The 17,680-nt window shown below is 41.7% G+C and overlaps 2 long non-coding RNA genes across 2 annotated transcripts in view; both read right to left on the bottom strand.

Moving 5' to 3' along the window:
- Positions 1 to 2,138: 2,138 nt before the first annotated feature.
- Positions 2,139 to 6,327, bottom strand: LOC147179802 (uncharacterized). Its single transcript, XR_015094130.1, has 4 exons — positions 6,167 to 6,327; positions 5,624 to 5,816; positions 3,875 to 4,043; positions 2,139 to 2,481 (listed from the first exon to the last, which is right to left on the bottom strand). It is a non-coding gene; the product is annotated as an uncharacterized LOC147179802 (long non-coding RNA).
- Positions 6,328 to 6,732: 405 nt separating this feature from the next.
- LOC147179803 (uncharacterized) overlaps positions 6,733 to 17,680 on the bottom strand; it is a 235,117-nt gene continuing 224,169 nt past the window's right edge. Inside the window, exon 4 of the long non-coding RNA XR_015094156.1 lies at positions 6,733 to 6,875. This is a non-coding gene — a long non-coding RNA (uncharacterized LOC147179803). The remainder of the gene's footprint in view (positions 6,876 to 17,680) is intronic.

The following is a 17,680-nucleotide window of genomic DNA, read 5'->3' on the forward strand; positions in this document are numbered from 1 at the left end:
CGTGTTGTGAAACAGTAAAAGAGCAAAGAGGAACAAAGGCGACAGGGGAGAGCGGACGAGAGCACAAGGCTGGGCTCAGCTCAGCGGAAGAGCCAAGGACACGGCGACCAGGCGTTCCGTAATGATTTTAGTCTCCGATCACACATTCACGCCCCCTGCAGAGATCCTATCTGCATTCAGCCTCCTCATCCTCTCCTCGGCAGCAGCAGCTCAGACTCTTCAGACCAGTTTTCAAAAGGTGAGGTCACCTACTCCACAAGTCTTGGCTGTGCTCGCTTAGTTCACTCTGCTTGACCCCTGACTCCAAACATCATGAGTTCATTTGGATCTTGCATAATTAGCAATATGCTCATTGTACAATATGCATTCCCAGAGTCCACATGTGGTGAGTTTAATTATTGGTTCTAATTCTTTCTGTAAACACTCACACAGAGAAGCATGCTTGTCCAGGTCTCCACCGCAAGGGCGGGCGGTCTACTGAGCATCACAGGAAATATGTTTTCTGCTTGAAGATCCAAATGTGTTTCTTGGAAATTAACACAGGCCAAAAATTGTACTCGAGTAGATGTGGAGTATCCATGTTTACCCTGTGCTTGTGCTATGGGCCTTCCATTGTGGCGATGGCATATTTGTGGCTCCCTCCCACATTCCAAGATCATAGATCATGCATTATGGGTTGGTTAAGGACTCTAAATTGTCCTTAGGAGCTCTCTTTTCATAGACAGTGCACCTGCGCTGTGGCGGTGTGTGTAGCCGAGTGACAATTTGGGGGCAGGAAGTTCGAGCTAAATCTGACGCCTGCTCAGCCCACATTGAACAGCATCGGACAGCTGGTCTAACATGGCACATTTTACTTATAAATATGTGAACAGAAGGCAAGCTCGGCAAATGTTATATCAAGCAAACTCAAACTTGTCATAACACTATACGAAAGTGGAGTTTTTGACTGGCAAATACAGTACATTTGGAAATACTTGCCAATACGTTTGGAAGTACAGTACTTGTAGGCCAAATGCTAAAAACTTAAAAATGTTCCCATAATGCCACGGTGCATGGACTTGCGCATGAGCAAAGTAAAAAATAATAATAAGAAGCTGTTTTACATTATACGAATACATTCATAAATCAAATGGGGTATGCGCATGTGCAAATCAATACCCGATGGCATTGTGGGGAAAAATGCTACGTTTTTAGCTTTTTGCCTAAAAGTATATTCAAACGTATTTTAAAGTAAGTTGGAATGTACTTTCAAAAAAAATGAAAATGTTATATCAAACAAACTTCAGACAGTACGGAAGCGCGGAACTGCTAATGTGTACTAAACATTTTTCAGATTCAGATTCAGACATTATATATCCCACAAGGGGCATTTCATTTGTAGCTTCCCAGTTTGCACACATTCATTAGTTCATGAATGAATGAATGAATAGTATATAAGGAAGACATTGCAGCACAGGACAGGGAGAAGTCTGGGCCTTAGGAACCTACAAATTGTACGGCAAGATAAACAAGATACAATAAGATAAAGCAGACAGGGTAAGAACAAGACAATGTAAAAAAAGAAAAAGAAAAATTAAAAGCAGAAAAAGGATAAATAATTAATATAAATTACTTCCTCTAAATTCAAATAAAATCATTTGCATTGAGCATGGTCTTCATTTAGAAGCTGAATGGCAGAAGGAATGAAGGACTTTGAGTACCGGTTAGTTTTCCTTTAAGCCACATTATAACGTCTGTTCAAAGGCACAAGTGAGAATTCCTTAGATAGGACATGATCTTGTAGACTAACAATTGTTTTTGCATTTTAGCGACTTGGTCCTCCCAAATTGTGCCCAAGTCCCTGTGGTAAGCTCCAATAATTTTGCAACTTTAACAATGCTATTTAAGGTATTTTTGTCTTTCACTGACAGCGTATTTGAGAAAAGAGTTTCACTCATTTATACACATATATATTCAAAGTTATCACTATATATATATATATATATATATATATATATATATATATATATATATATATATATATATATATATATATATATATATATATATATATATATATATATATATATATATTCAATATTATGCATTGTAACGTCCTTTTTCCAGAATACCACCTAAAGCACACTATTTTCCTAGCTACAGTTCATTACCCAGTAGATAAAATAAAATGTTAAAAGACTTTCAATAAATGCGTGATAAAAATCAAATTTGTGACAAATACGTTTGATCGTATTTCAAAACGTTCAAATGTACATGCAAATTCAGCCACAGATTCCAGATTTAGCTCAAGATTTCTTTCCCTCCTCATCTGACCGACAGCAGCCCCTCATTTGTAATGCATTTGCACCTTCTTGGTCATAACCTTACCCACATATGGCCACAGCAAGTGGATGAAAGTGACCCGTGCGTGAGTACACCTCTGCTTCCAGGATGTGAAACCCTATTCCGGGTGGGATTGATTCTCATCTGGCCGCCGCGTGGCTGAGGCCAGCAGGGGAAGATAAGAGAAGACACCAAGTGGTCAATGATATGCTTAAACAGAAAAGAAGGATGAGAACGCAAGTGCAAAGTCCATGCTGCAATTTAACACTGGTAAGATTTGGATGACCCTAATTTGAGTGTTAACTAAAATAAAAAAATATATAAAACAAGACGATCAATTTGACATGTTTCTGATGTATGATTTATTTATGTGTTCCAAACAGAAAATGCGACCCATGTGAACAACACGGTGCGTTCTGCGTGCATGTGTGCCAACTTATGGCCTGCCGCCCATCCCTCGGATGGGAGGTAAATAATTGAATGGATCCATTAATAAATAAAGTGCAAGGTGGGAGACGGGAGGAGGAGGCGGTCGAGGGGTTAGTCGTCTTTACAATCACCAAGTGGCGAGTGGCACCGTGGCCAATGCGCTTCCACTCGCTCCATGCTCACTCCCACTCAGGCATTAGCTGATGTGGACCCAGAGCTCAGAGCAGGACGTGCCATTTCAACACAGATCCTGCCTCATCCATCACTTCCTGTTGGGATAGTGGAGGGAGCTATCAGGCGCGCTTTATACCTTCAGCCCAACCGATAGTTTTAAAGTATAGGCCTTGGTAAAGTCCAGTTGGCGGTTGTTATTCTTACATGACATCGCCTGCTATTTTCATAGAAAAACTTGCCAAGGGACCACTGAGTGGAGAAGAGAACAGGAAGTTGTGGTTTTGAAGCATGTTGCATTTTAATAGAATCCATTATCAGCCTTTGAAAAGCTTCAGTAGATTATTCAGCCAGGCTACTCTTAAAGGAGAAGTCAACCCCCCAAATTTTTGGGGGTGACAATAATATGTTCTATGCTGCCCCACTAGTCTAAATACGATATTCTTTTTAATATTGCGTTAATACGTTCAACAGTTTTTTTAATCAATATCAGCAGGTGGCCATTTTGCCACTTGCTGTCGAGTGAAAATGACATCATGGTTGCTCTGGTCTCAGGTAACAACCAATCACAGCTCAGCTTCAGAAAACATGTGAGCTGTGATTGGTCGTTGCCTGAGAGCTGAGCAACTGTGATGTCATCTTTCAGTCAAAATGCAAGTGACAAAATGGCCGCCCCCTGAGATGGATAAAAATGGCTGGATTTTGCTTCATAACTCATATTCCACAATTGTAATATTAAATTGAATGTCATGTTTAGACTAGTAAAGTCACTTATTATTGTCAAGAAATGTTTAAGGTTGATTTCCCCTTTAAAATATGAAGGGATTTCTTTCAAGTAAAAACAGTCCATTATTATCGTTTGTCTATTTGTCAGCCTTCTTCAATAGGGATTTGAATCCATTTGAAACCAAACTCAAAATTCAACAGCTTAAATAAAAAAATGCAGTCTTACCCTTTTTCAACATCAATTCTCCATTAATACTGAGCTTTCTTCTTCTTCACTCTTTCAAATGTGCTCCTCTTGTTTTGTCTTTCTGTGGGCCTTCTTCTATATTTTACAGCCTGATCTCTATTTAGATTTCCTCGTTTGGAGTTGCCACAACGCTCCCTGCTGCCAACATCTGTAAGCGGTTTGGAGGCAAGAGACACGATGGAAAAACATAAAAAAAATAAAAATAAAAAGGGCCAGCACTGTGTTCTACTACTGCGCTGCGATGGAAGGAAGGCTGTGAAAGGGATACAAACTGCTCTGGGATCAGAGGGCTACTCAGGAGTCGGGCCCAGGCTCAAATTAAAAACTTGGCAGTGATGCTTGTTATGTGCAAGGAGATACATGTCAGAATCAAGAAAAGAGCCAATATCTTTTACTCTTCAGGCAATCTAATATTCTGTGCAGTATGTAACATAGGGTGACCATATTTTGATTTTCAAAAAAGAGAACACTCAGCCTGGACCCGAAATATTTGAATGATATTCAAAGTTTACTTAAAGATGGCATACATTATAACTATTTTAATTAACTTATGAATCCTCTGTATGAGTGGGGAAAAAAAACATAACTCTGTTTTGAAGTCTTACGTGATAAATGAATAAATAAATAAATAAATAAATAAATAACGACAAAGGCCAACTTATTTTGCGCTAAAATGTACTTTTCCAGCAGCCAACCTCCCGTGATCCTGTGAAAATTTATTTTTTTATTATTTTTTTAAACTTTTTTTGGAGGGGGTGTTGAACCTGCGCCATGACCACGGCTCCGATTTGGGAGTGCAGAGCGCTACCAGTGAGCTAAAAATCTGGACCGCCGGCACAGCTTTGCACTTTATGTGAATGATCATACGTCAAAAGCTGACCTACTTTTTTAAACATAACAATAATACACACACACACACACACACAGAACCTGCCTTTTCTTCGCCTCATACACTCCTCCGGATTGACATGGGTACAGTCCGTGGTCAACTAGTCTCGATAACAACACAGTGCACTCCGCCTTCCATTTGTCGCGAAGCATCAGTGAAATTCAAAACGTGCTAATTGGTCCAGTGGAAAAACACCAAAAAACAGACATTTTCATGAATTTATAAATACATTTAAATACAATAAATACAATTTATAAATAAATGTACAAGCCACACTAGACCATACTTTACACTGTCGGGGTGGGGGTTGGTGGAGCAATTGTTTGGACCCCGCAGTTTAAGGTTTACTGCGGATTGACCTTCATCACGTGTCAGGTTTTAGGCAGATTGGACTTGAGCTGCAGCACTTTTAAAGAGATTATGTTATTGTAAGAGATTAGAGGAAGTAGATACATTGAAGGAAGCTAATGAGGGGGTTCGCCCCTCCCCAGCTGCATGCCGGCTTAATGCATTGCTCACTGTCCTGTTGATAATGCACACTACAATGCTATGATTGTGCTATTACAGTGTTTTAATTTATTTATTTTTTTATAGCCAACGACATACAATTTAATAGTTGTCCATTCGAGGGCATGTGGCTGCCATTTACTGTGCCGGTAAGACGAGTGAAATGTCGAAGGGGAGAGTCAGGGGATGTGTGTGCACAGTAGGGTCTCATTAGGTAATGAGGGTGATTACGCTGCATTAGGTAGTGGAGAAGCAAGGCAGCAACCACGGCGAGGGAGGGTGGGAGGGCAGAGGAGAAACATGTGTCTGTGATTTGCGGCATAAGCACATACCATTTAATTGAGACAAGCTGTCGCCGTGTCCTGATTGGTGCAGAGCTGTCCTCTGTGTGTCTGCTTGGCCCTGGCTGTCCTTAACTCACAGGGCAGAAAGACAGATGTGGTGTGAACGGGTGGAACAGGAGCGTGGAAAGGTACTGGACTCCGAGGGCGGAACGCCGGCCGTCTCCACTTTTCTAGGTCAGACCTTTGCATGGAGAAGATGGAAATGTTTTGTCTGTGAGTCAAGAAGGTGACCGATTGCAGTGTCAAGCTTCATCTTAGATAAAAGACAGAACAAGATGAGCACTAAATGTGTGAGAGGATTCCCTTTGCAAGGCGCAGCTCTGTCTTCTACAAGTCGGGAGGTATTTTTACCCTGCCTAAAGTGCTGACCTAGTCTCAGGTAATTACACCCCTGTTGGGCTTTGGCACAGACATGTCAGGGCAGTGCTGAGTGCACCTTACACCCCAGCGACGGGTAAACCACACTTATCTCGCCATTTACAAGCGAGCGCAGAGACTGGCTCCAAATGAGAGTGGGGAAGTGGGGCCTACCTTGGCAAAGCCACGAAAACTCTCTCCTAGGCATCCCATCAAAAGTGGAAAAGTGCGGAAGAAGCAAAAATAAGTTTGACACATATGCAGTGAGAGTAGAAAAGAGAAAAGACATATCAAAGTGGCAAACAGTGGGATTATGGTAAAGTGGTGCCTGTATGTGGTGCATTTCCTGGCTATGGATTCAATCCAGTAATCCCTAAGAGGGTTAGGCATGTTCTAATCACTTGTAACACAATAATGTTGAACCAGCATGAACAGGATGCATCTTTTTTCTATAAAAAAAAAGAAAAAAATAAACAAGGTTTTACTAACATGCCTGGATCTCTTGACACCTCACATCTATTTTTAGAGGCCGCTTGTTACTTTGTTTTGAGACATTTAACACATTCTAATAATACGGATATTTATACAATTCTGAATCTAATCATGAAGGTATTTGCAATCTGCAAATTGGCAAATGGCCAGAATGTTTTTCGTGTATTTGGGCCGAGTTCAGCTCAGTTTACTACTTTCTACTGGTAAAAGTCACGTGAGGTGAGGAGTTAGGACCCAAACGCAGGGAGTTGGGAAACAGAGAATCTTTATTTACCGTACAAAAGTACAAAGTAACAACAGAGATCCGGGATGGATTCAGATGTCCCCAAAGAAAACACTTGATGGGAAAAACTCTCGATTGAGAAAGCAGGGCTGGATGCATGGAAGCAACCTGAAACACATGGAAGAACAGCTTGCATGAAGGCGGAGAGATAGGAAAACTCAACGTTCATCCATCCATCCATCCATCCATCCATCTACTGCTTATCCAGGGCCGGGTCGCGGGGGCAGCAGTTTTAGGAAGGAAGCCCAGACTTTCTTCTCACCAGCCATTTCAACCAGCTCCTCCGGCGGAATCCCAAGACGTTCCCAGGCCAGCTGAGAGACAATGTCTTTCCAGCGTGTCCTGTGTCTTTCCCGGGACCTCCTCCCAATGGGACATGCCCGCAACACCTCACACCAGATGCCAGAGCCACCCCAACTAGTTCTTCTTAATGTGGAGAAGCAGCGGCTTGACTCCGAGTCCTTCCCGGATGACCGAGCTTTTTACCCTATCTCGAGGGAGAGCTCGGACACCCTGCGGAGGAAACTCATTTCGTCCGCTTGTATCTGGGACCAACAGCTCATGACCATAGGTGAGGGTAGGAACGTAGATCGACTGGTAAATGGTGCAAATGTCACTTGTTGGAGTCATGAAGATTTTCTGGATAAAGTATGTTTTTGTTTTGTAAAGAAGAGCTTTTCTCAGTTAGATGTTTCCTTGGTTGTGTTTTTTTAAATGATTGATTAATTTAAAGGTAATTTAATGAAATCTACTTGCTTAAAAATGCAACTTTGGTCATGTGACAGCCGGGGCCCTGCAATATAAATGCACCGTTTTAGATAATGTGACTTTGCCTACATTATGCCTCCAATGTTCCCAAGACATGCTTATAAATAAAGCCCAGTATTTGAATGGTCTTCAACGAGACAGTTTGAAGAGTGGAGCCAGTGAACATGTGCTTTTCAGACTTTGCGAGCAGAACAGGAAACCTTGCGTCTGTGTTGTCTTTACTTTGTCCAGAATCTATGTATCGTCTCTCCCGTTAAATGCATGTTTTATGGAAACTATGCGCTGTGTGTTGCGCTGCAAAGGGAAATGGCTGTGGTCAGACCATAGTCCTTGACACAGGCGGGAGGAAAGCAAAGAGAAAGACAGAGGCGGGGTAAAGAAGAAATAATACTTGAATTGAAATGATGAGTCTATACAGGATACATGTTTTATCCACATGTGCACAGGCACAAATATGGACGGACCCGTGAAGGAAGGTTCCAGCTGAGGTGCAGTGTGTTGTATGCTGGTGGGAATGTGCCACTGCACGTTAATTCTCCCTTCACGCTTGCATTGAGGAACACAGAGCCTCTAATTGATGCTAAACAAACTACTGACCCACACTCGGGATCAAAGTCTGTCCCTGATGCACACACAGTGACACAAGCTTAAAAAGTTTACTATCTGCCCTCAAACTTACTTGAAAGTTAATATGCAATTTTACAAGCACTTTAAAAAGTATTTTTTTGTGTGTGAGAAGTTAAAATGTGGACGCAAATGACAGGGTTGATTTGCAATTGTCCACTGTAAGTCTGGGGGGCATTTTGGAGAGTGCCCATGCATGCGTTAGGACACACTGGAAGGTGAGTGGGAGGCCCTAGAACAGAGTTGGCAATAGAAATTCTGGAAGGGGCCACCATTTTTCATCAGTGCTACTGGGGGACCACATTAATACACACACTTCTGAATCAGATGTATGACAAAAATGCCACGTTATATATGAATAAAATATGTGCATGCATATAAAATGCTTGCGCTTAATATATTAAATTTTTCGTAATACATTTCTCAATGCATGTACCGTATGAAAGATCCACTGTCACAGAGGTGCAGAATTTGGATCTAAACGCACAGAGTCTTTATAGGCAAAAATACAAAATAACAACAGAAAGCAGGACTGGATGCAGATGGCTGTGAAGAAAACACTTCACGGAAAAACCTTGACTAAGAAATCTTGCGCTGACTACTAAATCTTGAGCTGGCTGGATACAGGGAAATCCTCCGCTAGGAAACATCGACTAAAGAACCTATCCCTAACTATCGCTAGGGCAGTGCACAATTCTATATGATAGAATAAAGACTTATATGACTAAAAAGAGCCACAAATACAGAACCTAAATAAGTATGACAATTACAGGAACATAGAAACTACATAGCAACTGACTTCATCATCACAAGGAACATAGCAACTGACCAGTGACCACCTTATCATTATCATCATAAGGAACATGGTGAGTGCATAAAATGTGGCAAACTTAGAGTGGCTGATATGGCTAAAACATCAACATGATCACATTATAATCTTAAGAGACATAGTAACTGCATACGCATAATACATCCATAACACAATGACCCCCCTGGTCCATTCAAAACACAGTGACCTATAACGCAGTGACACAACTCTAAACAATAATAACATCCACTATCCTAAACCAACAACAAAGGGTTTGACGCAAAGAAACAATAACCACATATTGTGATGAGTTTTCTTTTTGTTTATTTTTCCTGAGCACAAAGGGCTCTCTTGCATAACAAAGTTACATTCGAAGATGGCTAAAATGAAAACTAACATTAAGTGCAATAACTTATTTTGTGCACTTGTTTTTCCATAAAAACTCATGCAGAATTGGAATATTAACTAAGGTACTATGCTTGTCCTGCAAATCTGCAAAAAAAATATTAGGCCTACTCACGTTTTAATATAGGTCAGTATAAGATTCAGTGTAAGTCCAACTAAGCAATGTCTGCCTTCTAGTGGTGAATGGTGACATTACAACCTAAAACTACAGTTGCCGCTTGCACCCGCAGATTCATATATTCTCAGGATTTTTTTTCTTTATTTTTCCCCATAATTTATTTCTTTATTTCCCCCGTGTTATAATATTGAATATTCATCAGCGTATTTTAAAGTTTTTTTGTGGGGTTGTAAAATTGTAAAAAAATAAATAAAAATGATTTATTTATTTATTTATATAACCAATTTTTAAGTTAATCAAGGGGCCACTCGGCCTGTGAGCTGCCAGTTGCCCATTCCTGATCTAGAAAGTAAAGTCCTACACATCCTTGTAACACACACATACACGCACGTCGCACACACACATGCCTCCGCTGGCCTACATGGACACACGGCCGCCGCGCAAGGAAGAGACACAACGATGCCTTTGTGCAGGCCACATTTCCCCGTCTCTCCTCTTCAATAGATCATCTGCCGCATGGAGGGCAAGTGCGTGCACGCCACAGCAAGTGAAACCGAGGGAGGGTGGAAAGGAGTGGGCGAGAAGTTCTAACCTGAATCATTTTCCACAGATTGTCCTCGTCTCTAGTCTTCCGTGTCTCCCTCCACGCCCTCCCCCTTTTCTCTCACTCCCTCCACAGAGGAATCCAGTCCCTCCGTTGGGATGGGAACCCTTTGAAGGTGATCCAGAATTGTGTTGCTCTGCCTGCTCTTCCCCTCTGCCACCTCCACTCCCTCCACACGGGCCCTCGGGGGTGCTGGATCCCGCTCAACCTGAGCGCAGCCCTGCTCCAAATCCAGGCCCGGGCGAAACGCCGCTTGTGGGACTCACACGGCGCCCCGCTGAACCCCGGAGGGAACGCAAAGACGGAGGACAGAGGGAGACGCACGCACGGTCACGTACGCTGATTAAATGCAGACGATTGTCTCTACCTTCATCCCTTTGCTTTTCATAAGCATTTTTTTTCATCCTTACACCTCCTCCCAGGCCACTTCCCCTCTGCCTTGCCTTCACTTCCTCCCTCCGTCCCAAGGGCAAACTCATCAAACTGGTTCCGTTGGCACACCGGGAACACACAAATACGCATAGGGATGCCAACACAAGCTCTTTATACAACAGGGCCTTTCTCTTGCAGGGCCTCACAACCGAGCAGAAGATAGCCAATGACAAACAGACACAAAAAAAGAGAGAAAAGAGCAGATAAAGAGAGAAGTGATGCAGAGGGCTGTGCATTCTTTTGGCTCACCCGGCACTCGAGCTCAGGAGACGTGTTGCTGGTTGTTGGTTTTACTACCCCCGAGCCACATGGGCTGGCATGCCCGCGTGTGTGTGTGCTTACATTGGTATGTGTCAAACTAAAGCAGAGATTGCAATTTCACTCACATTACTACTTTTATCACCTATGTAGTACGTGTGTGTTCTCCAGCGTAATAAGCAGAGGAACACACACTTCCATCTTACTGCTTTCAATTAAACCTAAAGAGCTTCCAGAAGCGCTGGGTCCTCGTGCCAAAACGCGCCGCACGTTTACACACAAGCAAATTTACACAAGATGGTCATTTATCTTATGTGACACAGCACAACTTAATTGCAATCACATGATGTATGGGGCCAAAATGTTTTGGCACTGAACGATATTTCAGGTTTATTGCCGTATTTTTTTGTGTGGTCAGATTAACAAAAAAAATCTCAACAGGAAATTCTAAGAATGCCACAGTGTTAATGTATGTAAAGTACTGCATCGAAATACAAGTTTAATTTGCTGTGTGACCACACTCAGAACTCAAAACCTTCGTATCTCAAATCATCTATTTACTTTGAAATGAATGGAAAGTCAAAATGACACTAATCCGTTTCGGCTATCAGTTCTTTCTTGAACTCAAGTGGGATTCGTAATCACATATCAAACCTTCTCTGATCTCAGTGCAACACTAATATTAATCGTTCTTCGGCGAGGATAAGGAATACAACTGTGAATTGTTACATTGTCTGCTTACATGTTGCTGAACCAGTTGTGTTCAATCCATTGTTTAAAGGGTTAAAAAACTGCAACATAGATGCTAATTAGCATTAAGCTAAACTGATTTGCTTTCTTGCAATACAGTGGACACTCGCTACTTCGAGGTTCACTTATCGCGGATTCACTATATCGCGGATTTGGGTCCAAAATTCATTCATTACGGGCTCTATCTTGGGTTGTACTTCGCTATTTCGCGGGTTCTTCAGAGATTATTAGCCCTCCACCCGCGCCACATTTACACATTTACTGATTTATGCTGCTATTTTTCTTATTATATTTACAAAGTTAACAAGTGGTTAGAAGGGCGGGAACTGTGTGGTGGCTTTGTTATGGCTCAGTAGAAGCGTAACTCGTCCCCAAAACAAATATTTTTACGTCCTCTACTTCCCAGAAATTCACCTGGGGAAAAAGTGAGGGAACAAATAATAATAATCTCGAGACACAAAGAAAAAAAGACTTTCACAACTACTGTAAGTGACTCTAGTGCTTAAAGCACTATAAACACCACAGATATGCTATTCATTAGCCTGTCTATGACGTTTTGCATAATTTGTTAGCATGAAGCTAATCTATGTTTTAAATACAAGCTGTAACTGTCTGTTTATGTTTAAAATAATAGTATACTTCAAGTGGGAGTGGCATTTTTAAACAACTTGAATATTTTTGAAAAATTGTTGACTATCTGCCAAACTGCATTGTTGTATCTTAAATTTTTGCTTGTAGGTCAAAACAAAAGAAAGTCGAACAATGGATCATATTTGAAAATGTTCATGCTAATTTCAGACCCATTGTTTCATAAGGCACCACTACAATCACCTCCTAGTGACATTTCTGTGTTACGGCCTCGCGACGTCACAAGGGTCATCATCAGAGTGTTGCGGGTGAAGACGAGCATTCAGTGTGTGTGCGAGCTATCTATAGCTGGTGCATCCCTGGGGATTTGTGTTTTAAACTCCATATTCATGACACATCACTTTGGGGATTAGAAGGGCATCATCAGATAGAGGGTCTTACAGAAGCGCACACACACACACATACAGAAAATAAAGGGACACTCAGTGACGTTGTCGTCCGGGTATGCTTTCTAGGAAGTTGTTCACTTACAGTAATTTTACATTAAACACATTTTGGTCCAGCTCCAGTTGAGATGTTTTTATCCAGAGCAGGCAGAGTGATTGCTTTGTATCACTAACCCGAACAGTTGGGTGTTAATTTGAAGTCGTGATTATTTACTTACTTAACCCTAACAGCCTGCAGTGTTCGTCTCAAGCTGCCAGTTCAAACACTTTGCGTGTGTCAATTGTTGAGACACGAACGTATCCAAATGGTGCGAGGCCGAGGTTGATTAAGGCCACAGGAATCTGATCTGTGGTGAGGGGTTGGAAAATGAGGCGGGGGTGTTAGTGCCGACAGTGTGTCTTTGTGCTGTGATTGTATAGTTTGTGGCTGTGTGTGCATCCATGCATGCATGTGTGTGTTCTTATCTCGCCGGGTCCACATCAGCAGGAGCATCAGAGGAAGCGCTGCCTTTCCTTCCTGTGCCTTTCACACTGTCACAACACACTCTGGCCATGAAACTCTCTCTGGCGTCGGCCAACTTGCAAAGCGAGTAGACGGGGAGAACGCGCAGTATGTGTGTGATACGCTTTAGAGTGTATATATTGTTTATTTGAAACGACGGGACGAATTAGGCGGGAGCTTGGTGAAGCAAGAGTGGAAGAGTTAGGAAAGCGTGCTGTGGCCTTGTAGTTTTGGAAGTAACAGTAGACGTTCAGTTGGGGCTGTGACCTCCATCGGGAAGCTGGGGAAGGACAACTCTCTACCCGATGCTTTGCACCTGCAGCTAGCCACTGGCAGACAGCCACTCCTTCCTGTTTCGGTCTGGGCCGTCCTGAAAAACAGCAGCGGCCTTCATTTGGTCACGTCCAAATGGTCCACAATTACAGGATGACATGCTATGACAGCTTCATCAGCTGCGATGCTTAGATTCACGTGAGCCAAGGTGGTAAGTAAGTAAGATAACTATAGTGGTGCCCGGGGATACAAGTTTAATTCATTTCCGTGACTGCTCGCATTGCAATGAACAAAAATACAATACATCCGTCCGTCCGCAGCCATATTGAATAATAACACCTCAAATCTTTTGTCAGCTCATCAGTACAGCCATAAAATTAGTCATTTGACGTAGAGGTTAAACAATATACGGAAAACTTGAAAAGTTTGTTTTTCTCAGTTTGTGGTGTGAATCTGTGGAACAGTATGAGTGAGGAATTAAAACAACCTCCAAAAGTATGTAAATGCAGTATATTATAAGGGAGAATACATGTAGCATACAGTGTGTATTTGTAAAGTTATGTGTACTGTATAGAGAAGAGAGAACGATGCATGCGGGCATACAGTACAATGTATGTACAAAATTACGTGATGTGTATATTTAATTTGTGAACGTATATATATATTTATATTTATCTTTGGTAATGTGAAGCCGTTGGTAGGATCTAAATAAGTTTGTCTTCTTCCTACTACTTTTCGGGCTCGCTCTGCATGTTGTTTTCATTTGCAATATTTCTATAGTAGTTGTTTGCTTTGTTTTTGCAGTTTTTGTTTTGACTCAAGATTGAAATAAACTTCAAAATCTGAATGTGACTATTGTTATATTGTCACATGTGCAACATTTGTGTTCACCCCGCTGCTTAAAGGGTTTGTTTAAAGCACTGCAACAGATGCGATTCAGCACTATTAAGATAGCAGACTGAAAGGTTATGATATGGTGGTTTTAAATACACAACATGAAGTTTCAGTTTTACAGTAAACTTCAACTGGGAGCTGCATTAAACAGCTTGAAGCCTCTTTTATGAAGAATTGTTTAAGATTCTTCAAAGTGTTGCTTGCTGATAATACTGTCAAATGTGTTGAGTTGAGTTCACTGCCACTTGAACAATGGCTCGTATCAAAAAAAAAAACTCAGTCAGGTCACTCGTATCTCAAGGCACCACTGTAAACACGAAGTCTTCACCCTAGTTTTGGTTACATATAATACAGCTTCATATTCATGTGATTGTTGCATTATTCTTGTCTTTCAGGTGTCTTGGTTGTTAGTTCGCTTTCCAGGAGCATGTTAATACATCAAACTCTGAGACAAAAATTAAGATAATATGAGCATCTAGGTCCCACTCTCACACTAAGTCATCGTGAAATGCCATGTTTTTTCAAAAAGAATGTGATGCAAACGCATGTTGAACACTGACCCCCCCAACACACTGCTGGGACGAAAAACTAATTTTCTGGATAAATACACATTTCCTTTTTAAACAAAATTTTTATGGTGTACATTATTACAAATTGAGCTGTTACATTCATAAATAAATATTTAGACTTCTGGAAGAGCCTTCTTGGTAAATTCTTGTTGGGCCAGCAGCGCATGCAGTGCAATGTCAGCAGCTCACCAAGAACATGCCTTTTACGCATGTACAATATAATTTGGCAACCTGAGGAGTGAAGCTAATGAGCATGTGTTTGTTATTCATCTTTACATGATTAATTAAAGACATGTGACACAGTATGGGATCAAATAAAAAAAGATGTGCGTTAATAAGAGAGTTGGCAATAACAATAATAAATAAATAAATACATAAAAAAAAAAAATTGTCATATTTGTTAACACTGTCAGTACGACTTGATAGTAGCATAATAATAAAATGTTCTGTGAAAAAAAATCAGGCCACTCTGGCCCCTTCTTGCCATCTTGTGCCTTTGATTTGAGTTTAATAAACCCGCGCACCAGAGGGGAAAACAACCGATGAAAGGCCTAAGGTGTCAATCATTTGATTGTTTGATCTTGAAAAAACATAATCTTTGTTTCAATTCAATTGCACAGGATTAAGGTCACATTAATGGTGGGGAAAAAAATGGAATTACTGTCTTGGCATTTTAACAGGGGTGTGTAAAGTTTTTGTACCCATTGTGTGTGTCCAGACAACTCAAATATGCCATATAAATTGCAGCACACACAAAAACATTACAGACACTCTCTCGAGCTATTAAATGGGAGCTGTGCCAAAGCAAGACTTCATTTCAATTTCAAATCCAAGGCCTGACTTTGACCTTTCAACACTAAACTAGTTAAGGCGTCACATTCCCTCTTCGTCTGTTATGCTGCTTGTCAACGCGCCCAGTTTGCGTTACCATGACAACTTAAAACGTATTATGTTAAGTTGACAAGTCGAACCCGGCGTCTCCAAAGAAGTTGCGATCACATTTCAAGAACCAGGGACAAGCAGTTACGACACCACCTAATACAATGTCATTTTTTATTATTCTTTTATTATGGTATCATTGCTAGTATTGCTAGTATTTAGTCAAGGTGTCTCATATGGTCAATTATTTTCCCCAAGACTATTAGCCACAAAGTATTTACAAATCAATTCTCGTCTTTCGATTTGATTGCCGTAAATCCTGCGTGAGGCAGGTTAGACATGATGTTGGTAATTTTGCAAACAAGGGCCAGGCCGGCCAATCTTTGAGAGGGAGGGCCGCTGTGGGATTAGTCAGAGTCGACTTTAATCATGGCCAATCTAAGAGGCTCTTTTCAGGGCACGGGAAAAATAATTAAAAGGCTCTTTTCATTCTCTTTAATGCAGTGCGCTAGTTGTGCACTAGAATCTTGACATGGAAGAAGCACATCTGCACCGTGAAGTGGATATTTGGAGATTGCCCACCCCATAGCTGTGTTGCCAGTGGGTGATTAAAAATATAGAATACAAGAAGCTTTGATTACTGTTCACATATTGATGAACGATATATGCTGCGTTAGAACCATTGTCTAACCTGCACCGTTTTTTTTTAAACGTGGTCTGAGAAGGTCTAAGGTTTAGCTCAACTTTCTACAACTGAATTGTCACTTAGGATCCGACTGCATTAGTGCCGTGCGCTGTCTAGGAAAATAGAGGCCTATAAGTTATGTGGAATGTAACAAATGATGACAGGGGACACAAACGCATCTGTCCTTACGAAAGCAGGCAGCACTTTCCCTGGTCTTAAACTGTCTAAATGGTGTGGAAAAAAACAGGCAGCAGATGAAGAGGAGTACGACTAAAAACCTGGCGGGTAGAAGGCATAACCAGTGAGCACATGTTTATTGTCATAGGGAGCAAAAATTTGTTATTGTTTTGGCACCATTTATTTTTGGGACATAAAATGATCATTGCTGTCATAGAATGAAGTCTCAGGTCTGTTTTATTTAAAAGACTTTGTGATGGCAGTTACACAACACTATACTGAGAGCAAGACTGTTGCTTCAAGCTAAAGGAAGGGCGTGTGAATGTAAAACAACACCAAAAACTACACCAAAGGAAGAGGGGAGATGGAGAAAAAGAGTTTGAAGAAAGCAGGAGACGGAGAGGGGGTACCCGGGCGGGTGTTCCAAAAACCTGTCAAGGTATTTCCTTGCGCAAATACAAAATTTGCGGCACTTTGGAGAGAGGCGTGCCAACACTCACACACGCAGAGCCTCCAACACACAACAGCTGCAACTCTGATTTAACGCATACTTTGATTGGGCAGGTCTCAGGTTGACTCCCTCGTCCCGGTGCAGTCGTGACTGCGGCCGCCACGCACAGCTGCGCGGGCGCGCACACGAGCACGGCCAAACTTAACGAGCCATTCAATACGCCACCAGCTCCAATGGCCCGCGACCCCCGCCGCTCGTACTGTACGCACACAAAGCCTGCTTCCCCCTCACTTGATATACGTCTCATCACTTCTGATTCTACCATGCATGTGCCTGCATGCTCTCACATAAATATGCACGCACCCACAGCCACACATTATGTCCCGCCAGCTGTAGTCCACCCAGTGTGTTTACATAGCCTGCTGAACCGAGATGAAGAAAGAGTATTGGAGGCATGGACCAGGGCCGTCTTTCTGAGGGGGATTTCTTGGGCTCACAGGAAATGGACCAAAATAAAAGGGAAAAAATGTAAGAGACGGATGAAAATAAGCAACTAAAACCTCAGTCAAAAGTGACGAGACAGACAGTGAAGACATATGTCTCAAGGGTCCACATAACTTGGGACGAGACGTGGGAAATCTCGACGCTGCTGCACCACAAGTTAGTTCACAAAAAAATGAAT

Source organism: Leptonotus elevatus, chromosome 2 (assembly GCF_054856555.1).
Source record: "Leptonotus elevatus isolate MCC_2025b chromosome 2, RoL_Lele_1.0, whole genome shotgun sequence".
In the NCBI taxonomy this organism is placed as follows: Eukaryota; Metazoa; Chordata; class Actinopteri; order Syngnathiformes; family Syngnathidae; genus Leptonotus; species Leptonotus elevatus.